We start from the raw sequence: 12,495 nt of genomic DNA, 5'->3' as shown, positions 1-12,495 counted from the left end.
CTATGATGAATCAGTAAGAATTTAGTTTCCATTCATGTGTTCTAATCCCTCTGAGTTGTTTACACCTTTAGGGTCACATGTGAGTCAATAAGGTCATGTGAGAGTCATCAGAGTCACGAGAAGAAAGCTGTGATTTGTTGTATATAAAGTATAATAAAACATGTGATGGTGTGAAAGAGGAAATGCAGTCGCTGGTTGTTAGTCAGTGATCAAAAGGTTAACATTTAGGGTAGCTCACCTGGTAGAGCTGTACCAAGGCTGAATCCTTGCTGCAGCGGCCCAGGCTTGGACTCTGACCTCCAGCCCTATGCTGCTAAAATTCAGCCTCTCCCTGCAATATTGGTCTGAATGTTGCCATTTTTCATAAAAAATGGTAGAATGCATGGTGGCCGAGAAAGTGAAATGCATCATCATAGTCAAGGAAATAGTCAAAACACACATATCAAAATAAATCATCAAATTATTTTCTTGATTAATTGTCTTACATCTGCAATTAATGAACCAGTGTGTAGGATTTAGTGGTAACTAGCAGTGAAGAACTCTAGAAACATGGCGGCTCAACATGCTTGCCTCCAGGGATGGCGACCCTCTGTGTCTGTAGATATAAAAGGCCCATTATAAGGTAAAAAAACATGATGGTTCCTATATTCAGGTGATTATACACTAATGAAAGCATACCTATAAATATTATATTCTATGTCTGCTAATAGAGCCTCCTAAATGTTACACACTGGACCTTTTGCTCAGGTTTTATTTTTTAATTTTTTTTTTTTTTTAAATGCATCATCACAGGGGTGAAGATGTTTTCTTCCTTTACTTGTGTTTTCTCTATTTCTGTTGCAGTTGAGCTCTCAGGCTCCGTACAATTGGGAAGAATGCTTGCCAATTTTACCAATCACTGCAGTGCAATGGATAAAAAGTCCAAATCAGAAGCACTTTCAAAAACCCAAAGTCAAATAAAAATCAAGCCAAAATCAATCTCCTCAAACAAACATTCTTGTAACTACAGGGGAAAGGACTTTGTTTCTTCTCCAGCAGTGCTTGCCCTCCAGGCTATGTATCACTTTGACCAAGCTTGAGCAATAAATCAAATTTTATGAACCAGTTCTAATTTAATACATATACTAACAATTTTTTATGCATACTAATGGGAAGCTACACGGCATGGTAGAAAGCACTCAAGTTACCTTAGTGGCATTACTAAGATCCTAAAGATGACAAAACTTAATTGGAACTTATAATGTATTTATAAGTAAGATCTAGGTGCAAAAAGTTATTGTAATTTATTGTAAAGAGTTGCAAATTTTAGCACAATCTTTGCTTCTGTAAATTACTTCGTTCTGGGCAGCCGTAATCATAAAAAGCTGAGATCCTGAAGGGAGTGGTGAGTTACTTTTAGCTCAGCAAAACTTTAAATGCTCCGAGGTGAAGCAACATCTCATGCAAGACATCTGCCAGCAGAAAACAACCTGGCTACAAAAAACTTCAACTCCAGGCATTTACTCCTCCTTTGATAATGATTTCCCATACCATTCCTGGTAATGTCAATGTCTTGTAGCTTTCATCCCATCATGCACTATGCATTATTATGGTTAGTCAATGCTCTTTCAGCCATTTTTATTTAATTTGCCCTTGTCAGTACTTACCCCTCTTCATTCTGATGGAGAAGTTCCACAGGAGGTTGCTGAGCATACATTCTTAACAGAATCCCTTTTCAAATTAAATTTAAATGACCCCCTCAGCTCATAAGCAGAGGCTCTCCTGACAACTTAATTCATAATTCAGTGCTGAGCCAGGGCCTTGAGGGCCATAATGACGGCCTAAATGGAGGAGAGATGCTACTAAATGGACTGTTTGTTTGCACCTAAACCTCTTTACAGGCCACAAGTCCACAGCTCAGCACTGTGTTGGTGAGGAGCAGAAGAGCTGATGAAGAGAGGAGGTGGAAGGCTGAGACCATTTGCTGACCAGCTGCTTTTATGTCTCGGATTGCTGTGCACTGCTTGACCACAGTTAGGTTTGGGTTTTAAAGAGCATCACCACTCATAAGGTATGTGTGAGTTAATGGCTGTGGTTTATTTGTGTGTCAGTGTAGGCAACGGGAAGAGACGGAAACTCATGAGATATTTATGTCAAGGAGTGGATGGTGTGAATGGCAACACAGTAAAGTCACCAAACAAGGCTGACAGCACAAGAGTCGGTTAATGGGAGCGCACATCTGAGTGTGTCACACTGAGCCTATAGATTCATGAGGAGCATGAAGAGGTGGAGCACCAGGAGAGTATGGTGTAAAGGATGTGGAGGAGGATGCTGATTGAGAGATGCAAACAATGGAGGTGGAGAAGACTACAGAAAGGGTAGAGAACACTAGTTACGACCCCATGTCATTTCTATATGCAAAAAGTGAATGTGAATGTGATGACAAGGCATTAGAAACAATACACTGTATACTCATCTCTCAAAAAACGCCTCTATCTGAAAATGAGAAAGTACAATAAAATATAGATTGACCATGGCAAAGATTCTTTTTTGATTGTGAAGCAGGTGTACGTTGAAGACTCAAACAAAAATCCAATCACCAAATGAGTGTACAAACTAGTCTGTACTAGTGTTAACCATAGCAACTATAAGACTATTTACATTTGTATCAGCTATAAAATGGTGTATACATTTTTTCAATATCACAACCTCCGTAAAATGATTTGTTTAACTGTCAGAATTTGATCCATTTGTTCCAATAACATTCGGAAAATCTAGAAGAGCTGCACGATTAAATAATTGTATCCCCATTCACTAAACCGGAACTTAGCGGCTCAGTCCATAGAGAAAGTGCACTAGAGACTATACCAGGAAGTCAATGTGCCACTGAGCAGCATCCATAGGAATGAATGTAACCCCACTGCCAATGCTGCATCCAGTTCTCTCTTCCATGGATGCTGCGAGGATTCAGACAGTAACATTAACTTTTTTCGGTATTCATTACTTTTTCTAGAATCTTCACTGCTGAAGACCAATGACCCTGTTGTTTACAATGTTTACCCCTAGTAAATGGTATTTATTGAGTGAACTAGGTCACAAACTTGCTTTCTGGCAACTAAAAGTATCTCTTGGAGCTGACACCAGAGCCTCATTGATGTCAGCTGACAGTTTGAAAATGGTTTAGAGACTGCTCAACTTAATATTTCCAACTGCAGAGCCTGCAAATTGTTACTACTGTAGTCAAACTCTGACTGCAGGACTCTTGAACAGACTTCAGGATAAAGACTTAACTGCTGAACAGGAAAATGGTTTGTCATAGCCCATAGTTCTGTAACGGCTCCCCTTGTTACCATTTTCAGGAAACTGTTAAAAATAATTGACCTGAGATATGAGCTCTCTGGCCGCATGACCATTTCTCTTCATTCTGGAAATTTTGTTATGAAGAAAAAATGTGCACTTCTTCTCCACCATCTTTGTCAACCGTACATGAGCCTCACCATCCACTACTCAAAATAAAAGCCTACAAAGAGCTCACTTCCCTGAGGACCACACAGGTTGTTGCCCAAAGCCTTACTGAGGCACTTCCTGGCGTCCTGGGGATTTAGTCAAGACAGAAAAGTGTGCATTTCAGTTGCAGTGGGACAAATTTAGTGAAGGCCACTTCACTAAACAGTTTCATTGTCTCATTGCCAAATGTAGAGTAACTTTGAAAATGGTAATAAAATTTGAAAGAATTAATCAGTACCAAAAAATTATGTGGTGTTTACTAGCTAAATAGAAGGAGGAGGGAATTATATTTTATTTAATGTTATCTGAAATGATTTATTGTACTTATTTTGACTTAACATTATTTTACGTTATTACTTTAAAGTTTCTTTATTACTTTTCTATTACTTTATTTTAATTAACCTGAAAAAATACTGGAGATCTGGCTGCTGCTCAAGAACATCAGCTGCCAGTACTCAAGCTGGTGGCAGAGTCACCAACCAGGTGGGGAATTCATAGAAAGATGATGCTGCAGCAACACAAGGTCATCTCACTCAGTGTTCAGTGTTCAACACCAGTCACTCGATGTGCTAGACTCTATGAAGGAACCCTTGAATCCACTGCTGGAATTCACTGATTCAGTCTCTGGTGAATCATACCTAAGTGTCCCATCTCATGCCACAGCTCCATCTCTTTACTACACAGATTCTAAAAACCTCAGCGGACAATGCACAACTCAAAAACAGAAACAAACAACAAACAAAATGCATCAGTCACAGCATCTCTTGGCAACAATTATGATGGGCCAACTAAAGAAAATCCCTCTGAGTGTCGGGGCGGATCTAGATCTGTGCCTAAAAAATGCCTGCCCACTCCTGCTGTCACCCAAATTTAGTCAAATTTAACACATTCATTTGGATTTATTAAGGACATAAGGGGGGGAAAATTAATTAATTAAGTTTAATGAAAAAATATATGTATTTGGAAAAATGTAGATTTGGAAATAAAACAATTTATTGATTTCTAATGCCACCTTTAGATATTTCTATTAAATGTCTTACTAATGTGCCACAACATGTAATGTTTATGAGTTAAAATATCTTCATTTGTGGGATTTTCCAAGCAAATATTGATATATATGATAGATGATATGTTAATGCATGTGATTAAATCAACATATATTTCTGCCACCTCTCCATGCCACCCTCTGGCCACCCCATTTGTCTAAATCTGTGCCTGCTAGATGTTGCAACATTAAGTGATCCACAAGTTAAGACATATATCAGGACAGACAAGACTGAGGCCACCAAAATAAAAGCAGTCACTGAAAATATAGAGGCCAAGTTTCCACCTCACAGTGTTTAATCAGAGAAGAGGAGATAATAGAAGAAAGAGTAGCTGCTGGAGAGACAGTCACTGTACAGTTTCTTCAAGATGACACAAACAACAGCTTGAGAAGCAGTTGACAGCTGCAAAATAAACTTCAAAGCAAAAGGCCAATGATGTGCACTGACAAAAGGTGGTATTTAACTTTCTGATATGTCATAATTACCACACTAAGTGCTGTCCAGAAGTCAAGTATCAGATGTGATTTTGTTTTTTAACCTGAAGGCTGTACAGCCAAGAATTTTCACTGACAATATTTGGAATTTGAATGTATTTTTGTAAATATATGAATAAAATATACAATCTTACTTTGTATTTGTGTTGGCAGTCAGTGCAGTTCATAGTCATTTTTTCATGCTCTGACTCTGCTAAAGGGAAATCCTAAGGGAACTGTAAGCCTATATGTGCCCTGCATAGCTGCTTTCACCTCTTTTTAGGTTGAAGGACCCCATGTTGTCCTAGAGTAATATGTGCAACAAATTAAGACAGTCAGGGGGATGTCACACACAGCACAGATTTACCCACACAGTCCTGAGGAAATGTCTTATAAACCACTTAAGTGAAAACAACTGTGTGCTATGGGGATATTGTGTAGTATCTTTAAGGTCAACAGAAATATTGACTTGATTTATATTATGAGATATATCAACATCAGAGGAAACTTTATTAATTGTTTTTTTACATGATTCAGAGAAAAGGGGATAAAATGTTGGGGTGAGGGGGTCGGGGAATTTGTGGAGAGCAGTGGCCAAGCAGGCCCAGAGGCAGCTGCAGTGCCTCCGGCCCAATCCCCTTCCACAGTGAGTCCACAGGGCAGCACCTGAACAGGTGAGCTAGGTCAGGACAGCAGGGTCAGCCCATTTTCAATGTACTATTTTATTCACCCCTTACAATAGTTCTATAGTTTGTGCTCCTAGATATGCTGCTTGGACAGTCTGAAAGCAGTGACAGCCACGACAATGACTGCTGTCTTCCAGCCGATTGGGTCGTCAGATCAGAACACACTTTTATGTGTTGTTCTAGGGGGCATGGACAAACAACACAATTTGTCACTTAATCTGGAGAACCTATGGAGATCATCAGCATAAAGCCCTTTTTTATAGTCCTATTGATTTGTGTAAATCACATCACTACTTGACCTGAGGATTGTTTGGTACAATATAATGACAATGGCTGAAGTTCCAGATGCTAACTTAGAAATAGGAAACACTGCTTTTAATTTCAAAAGTCTTTCAATCGATTTGTCAGCCTAAGCTCTTCAGGCAGGTTGTTCTTAAGTCAAGGAGTCCCACTGAGTGCAGACCCAGTAACAGGGAGCCAAACACACATCTACAGAGAGCTGTTGTTACCTAAGGGGGCAGTTGCTTTTAAAGAGCCCGGACCACCCATGTCCTGCTGTGCCATTACCTGCTTTAACAGCAGTGATTTGTCGGTGACTCTCACTGGCACTGTGTGATGTAGGTTTGGGAGTGAGCTCTATTAAAAAGTCATTAAAGCTGAGAGAAAGCATGGTGGGCTCAACCCTCTTGGCGAAAGGCGCCTCTGGAAATTACTCCATCCATCATAATTACACCAAGCGGACACTGCCTCACAGAGGCCAAGGGACACAGATCCCTTCATGACCTCACTGAACCAGACTGTGAGCATACGGGGAGGAGGGAAGGAAGGGTTGGATAAAGGGAGGGAAGATTTGGAGAATGAAAACTAAAAGAAAGATGGAGTGAAGCAGGTTCGGAGTGGAGTATTAGGAGGATAGAGGAAATGAAAGAAACACTAGGGAAGAAAGGAAGGCTTCAGGGAGTGATGGAAAAAAAGGAAGGAAGGAAAGTAAGAACATTTTAATCTGTCTGAACACAGTTTAACTGCAAAGAAAGGCTGCTGTCATAAAACAGATGATAAAAAGAGGAACATATTTCCTCAGTATCTCAGTGTGGGTTCTGAGTCACAGGACATAAGTGCACAGGGTGTGGAGACGGAGTTTTGGTCATTTTGAGGCCAGAGGCAAACAGCACAGCTGGAAATTAGGTTGGATTTAGAGAAACACATTATCTGTGCGCCTGGCTTCATGACCAATCAGATAAGCACATTTCCTTCCTTTTAAAGTTAGAAAATTTAGTGATGTAATAGTCCAGAGCATCACAAAAGCCTCTCTTGAAAGGAAACTAATGTCCTTGTGTGGGAGGTGCAGTATTGCCACAAGTGAATATATGGTACCTTAAATAAACTACTTAGGGCGGGTGATTGTATTTGTTGCCGTGGCCGTAGGGGAACAGTTGCCCAGCGCAGGAAATGATATTAGACAAAGAGACAATCAAAGGTTGGCAGCGAATCGCCGTGTTAGCCCACACTATTGACTCCAGACTGTCCAAGAGCACTTTGTTTAGAGAAAATAAAAACAATCTTGATGACCTGTCAGTCTATTATGTAGCTAAAACAGACAAACACACATACATATTCAAATCCAGGGGAGAATTACATACACTCCGTGCTGGAATTGGCATTTGATTTTATTGAATATCCAATCCCTTACTGAATCCAGTTAATTCAACATTTGCAAGTAACTAGTTTAAATAACCAATTTATCTGTAATCAACTTTTATTGGCTGAGAATGCAGCAATTGAGTAAAAATGAGATGAACAGCAGAAGATATGTGTTTGAAACAGAAATAACAAGTGTAGCCAGCTTATATTTCATGAACTACTGGGATATCCTAATTCAGAACTATTAAGTTGATCAGCTTAAAATATTGATGATGTGCTTAAAAGTTAACTTTGAAGAAAATAGAATTACTCATGGTCGCAGAGAGGTATTGTACAGTGACATCACTTTTCACCCACAAACAAACAGATTACACACACTGGCTTGCAGAGATTCCCTTTACAAAAGCCATATGTTTTATTGTTGCCATTCTGGATCCTACAGCTCCTTGTGTGACTGGCCCAGACTTTGTACATCCTTTTGTTCTGTTTGGCCATGCATCCAGACTCCTGTAGCTTTGGCTATGACATTTTTATTATTCCTCTTCATATGTTGTTGGTCACAAGGTTGAGACAAATGTTTGTTTTTGCCCAAAAATTATTCCATCTGTCCTAAGGGTCAGAAACGACTGGCCTTTGCTAACCCCCTAAGATAAAACAGATTCATTTTTATTTTGCATGAAGAGACAACCTGTCATTCATCAGAAACTCATCTCAAATTCAGAATTAATGTGACCCCAGAGAGATGTTCCTCCTCCAGCAGATAAATGTGAAAACATCCTTCTCTGCGCGTACATCATTCTGCACAGTAAAGCCGAAACATCCAAATGAAGTAACAATGAGCACAACATATTTTTGAGTGGACTTTAACATACCGGGATATATATTTTGGCAACTGGGAATGGGATTCAAAATAAAACTGGCAATTGCAACCCAACCCTTGTCCCCTCCACTTTACTGACAGTATCAGAAACCCAAGAGAACATATGAGAGGAAATATGATGATTGTGCAAAGTCGACATGAAAAAGACACTTAGAGAAACCCACTGACTGCATGCAGTGAAGCCACAGGAATAGCTACTAAGCCAGTGTGACACACTGTGATATTAAGGGGTGTAACTTTTCACAAAAATTTACAAATTGATTTGTTATATGTGTAACGTGGATGTCACAGTTTAATAAAGTTACAATACAATGAATGTGCTCTAAATATATTTTTCAAGTCCAACATAACTCCTAAATAAACCAAGGGAGTTTTGTCTGACCCATTTAGTCTGGTTTATCTGTAGCAGTATATTATACTGTATCTGACAACAAAGGCAATGGTAAAAGCAATAACTGTATCATTCTAGAGCAACAGCTGCCACATCGTTCAGATTTCTTTCCTATTCTTTTGCAGAACAATATATCATTTATTGTTACTCCCTACATGATCTAATAATACCGCTTGTGATAACTCAATAAATTGTAATACAGTTTCACTGTGTGATAACACACACATTTTGTAATAAACAGCCCAATAATAATACATTTTCCCACATTTTGTATTAAATTATTAAATATTGTGGTGGCTATTAGAAAATGTGCTTTTCCCTGTCAAAGTACCATTGCAGTAGTCAACCCTGCTAGAAATGAAAGTGTGAGTGAGTTCTTTAAGGTCTGTATTTGACATAAAGTCCCTCAGTTTGGCTGTATTTGTAAGATAATAACCAGCTGATCTTGTTACTGCTTTTGTGTGGCTATTTAGACTAAGGTCAGAGTCAACTATAACGCCAAGGTGGGCACCACAGGACATCGGAATCTAATTTAATATTTGGGATGTTTAATTTAGGTTAATAGTTTATACTGTTTCTAAATGTGTCAGACTGTTACAAAATGCAGGTGTATTACATAATGAAGTGAAAATGCTGAGTTATTTCATAATATGTTGTTAAACTATATAAAACATATTTCCAGATTAATTTTGTACTTTATGTGAGACAATCACTAAATCCTTTAGTATTCTGAGAGCCCACTATGCTTTTTGTTTTGCTGTGTGCAGCTTGGATTTGTGTCTGGACTGATCTAACTCCTCCATCTCTCTGTGCACCGGAGGCTCTGAGCCTGGCAGCGATGCCAACAGGCTGCAGGAAACATCAGCCTGGAGACACAGAAACAGGCAGCGAGAGGGACTGGGGTTATTAATGATGACCGTTGGAGCTTGGTAGAATGACAAAACAGGGAAACAAATAGCGTGTGAAATGCACACCTGTCTGCTGCAGTGGCATGAGTCTCGGAAGAGGGGTGACGGAGAAGGTGAATACTGTGAAGATGGACGAGGAGGTGTGGGGCACTGTAGAGAAGGGTGACATGGTGGAGGTGAAGGGAAGGAGAAGAGTGTTGTAGAGGTCAGAGGAGGAGGAAGACAACATGAGCGCTCTGGAGGAGGGGTGTACATTACAGGAGGAGATGTAGAATGAAAAGGAGGTGCAGAACACAGAAAACTTTAAGACATAGAGGGAGGAAACAATGCAAGAGGTGGTGTAACTCTGTAGAGGAGAAGGATGGGGCGTAGAACACTACAGAGTAAGAGGAGAGGGAGGTACAGAATACAGACGAAAGAGGAGCTGTGTTATACTGTTGCAGAGCGGAGGAAGAGAAAGCTGCAGATGAGGCTCCTTTTAGCTGTTTGGAATAGAGTCAGGTCTGCTACGTCTGACAGAAAAAATAGGAAGAGAGAGAGAGACAAAGAGAAAGGAAAGAGAGGGAGAGTGAGATGCTAACCCATATTTCTATTACTATGTGGTGTCAGTGGTCAGTGTGTGAGGTTTCCTGTTGCTTAGTTACTGTATTGCAACAGCAGCGTCAGTGTCTGTGTTTGTATGTGTCATCCTCCCAGTGGTGGGTGTCTGCACGATTCTCCCACTGCAGCCACCACGTCTGCAGCCTTGAAACTATACTCCTGTTAACAAGAATCGGTCTTCTGACAGAGAACTTTCACCCATGGCTGTTCCTATAGGCGACTCGACCGCCTTGCTACATATTCTGCTTCAGACAGTCGGTACTGTGGAGGGAATAGCAGTGCCCCGCTGGTGTTGAGGAGCCAACATGCTCCCTGAATGAGATGTGTGCATTGGCCCAGGTGCCCTGTCGTAACCCCGCCCATCAATCACCATTGGCTGACAGCCCCAGCCATGGCTCCCGCCCTAAGGAAACGTGAATCTCCCTTTTCCCCCCTTCAGGATGATGGATGAGGATGGAGCACTAGGCCCTAAGGGCTGGGGCTCTATGGAGTGTGAAGCTGCATGGAGGTTGATGGGGGGGGGGGGGGGGGAAGCAACCCAGGGAGAAGTTACTAAAGAACAAATTGAATTTTATTGTAAGTCTTGAAAATCTTATTTTTTCTTAAAATAAGTGAAAAATCGCGAGCCTTGGAGTGTGATGATTCCGTTTCCCTCCAGGGTACGTGAACCCATTTCGATCATTTTCTTCAATTTAGTGACATAGAAATCTCACACAATTGTCAAATGACCCCAACTTTATTGGAAAGGAGAAAAATCACCACACCTCATGTCAGGTTTATTTCAAAAGTCAAATGAGAGGAGAAAATGTGAGATGGAATTACTTCTTCAGGTGGACAGTTTTTACATCATGAGGCTCTGTGTGTGAGGATGAGAGAGGACAAAGGTCTCCTCTCTAATGATGTATCTGATGAAACTTAAAACCTGAAAATGTGTCTGCTGTTTGATCCCCAAAAAGGTTACATAACATTACAACAGTGACCAGTGAAGTCCACCATCATGTACTGTATATACACTACAGCTGACCATAGCTTGTTTCACTTCCAATAACAGAAACAGTATGACAAAGAGAAACTACCACCCTACTGACAGGACATCTTAAGGGGCTCCTTATGTGTATGTGAGGGGAATCTGCATACAATTGCAGGAAATGTGTTGGCAGTACAAATAATTCCAGCAGTGTCCTGCTGATGTTCACGAGCTGTGGATCGAGACAGTTCTGGTAACTGATGGCCTCATACGCACCCAAGGCTGTGTAGAGACCGCCCCGATAGCCTGCAACCCAGATCGGGACCATATTTATACCTATGGCTTTGCTATAAGCTAGATCAACAATGTGGTGAAAGGGCTTTGTCACTTTCATCCCAAACTTCTGAAGGTTCCTTACAATTATTATTTGAGGATTATTAGAGGTCTGAGCTGTGCAACTCTCCATAAGATCAAGTATGAACTCCTAGTTCTGCTCCAGGACGGAAGTTGGACAAGCTAGTCCTCTTGGATGCCGTTTTTCTTGACCATAAGTTCCTGAAGATACAAATACCTCATTTAGCACCTCCAACACCAGTTCTTGAAGAAACGTCTAATTACTTCTGATGGAGTAGTCAGGTTTTTAGGGATTCAGCTGTGAGGTTGAGAAAGTAGCCTGTCCACTCTGGCAATGGTTACAGTGACAATTCATCAAGTTTGTGCTAAGCCCCTGAAGCCTCAGGGAACTGGTGACAGAGGGGGCTATTCTCAAACATGGGCCAGATGATGTACCCTCAGCTTGACAGCAGCCAGGGCAGTCACTTCTATGACTATGCCATCAAAGTCAAAGGTAAAATCCAGTGACTTATCAGGAATTCCTGCACATTAGTGCAGCTCTGGAACATCACCAGCAAGCTTGCACCATTATCCTACTGTGCAACTTCCAAGAAGGAGGGCGTAGTGAAGAAAACATACGCAGGAAGAAAGGTCAAACAGCACTGACAGAAAAAGGCAAACAAAGCATATACACACTTTCTCAGAGTAAAGATTTCAAGGTTTTGTGGGGGAAAAACACCAGAGTTGACCAGAAGTGTCAAAATAAGTTTAAAAGTTTACACTAAATTTAATTTTTGTAATTGGAGAGCAAGACTAAATCATTAGAGTAGTCAGAGTAGTCATTTACCACCCATCCATCCATCCATCCATCCATCCATCCATCCATCCATCCTTGGTGCCAAGGTCACAACCCAGCTCAAGGCTGAACAAAGAAGGGGAGAACACACATGAGTTGTAACTAAAAATATGTTGATTTTACATAACTAAAAGAGAAATGAAGCTAAAGAAAACCTAATTAAATCAAACCAAACAGAGTGGAAGCCAAGGAAGAGCTAGAGAGAAATACCGGCTCATTGACTCCAGC

The sequence above is a fragment of the Dicentrarchus labrax genome, unplaced genomic scaffold (assembly GCF_905237075.1).
Source record: "Dicentrarchus labrax unplaced genomic scaffold, dlabrax2021, whole genome shotgun sequence".
Taxonomy (NCBI): Eukaryota; Metazoa; Chordata; class Actinopteri; family Moronidae; genus Dicentrarchus; species Dicentrarchus labrax.
This window is presented reverse-complemented; position numbering follows the sequence as displayed.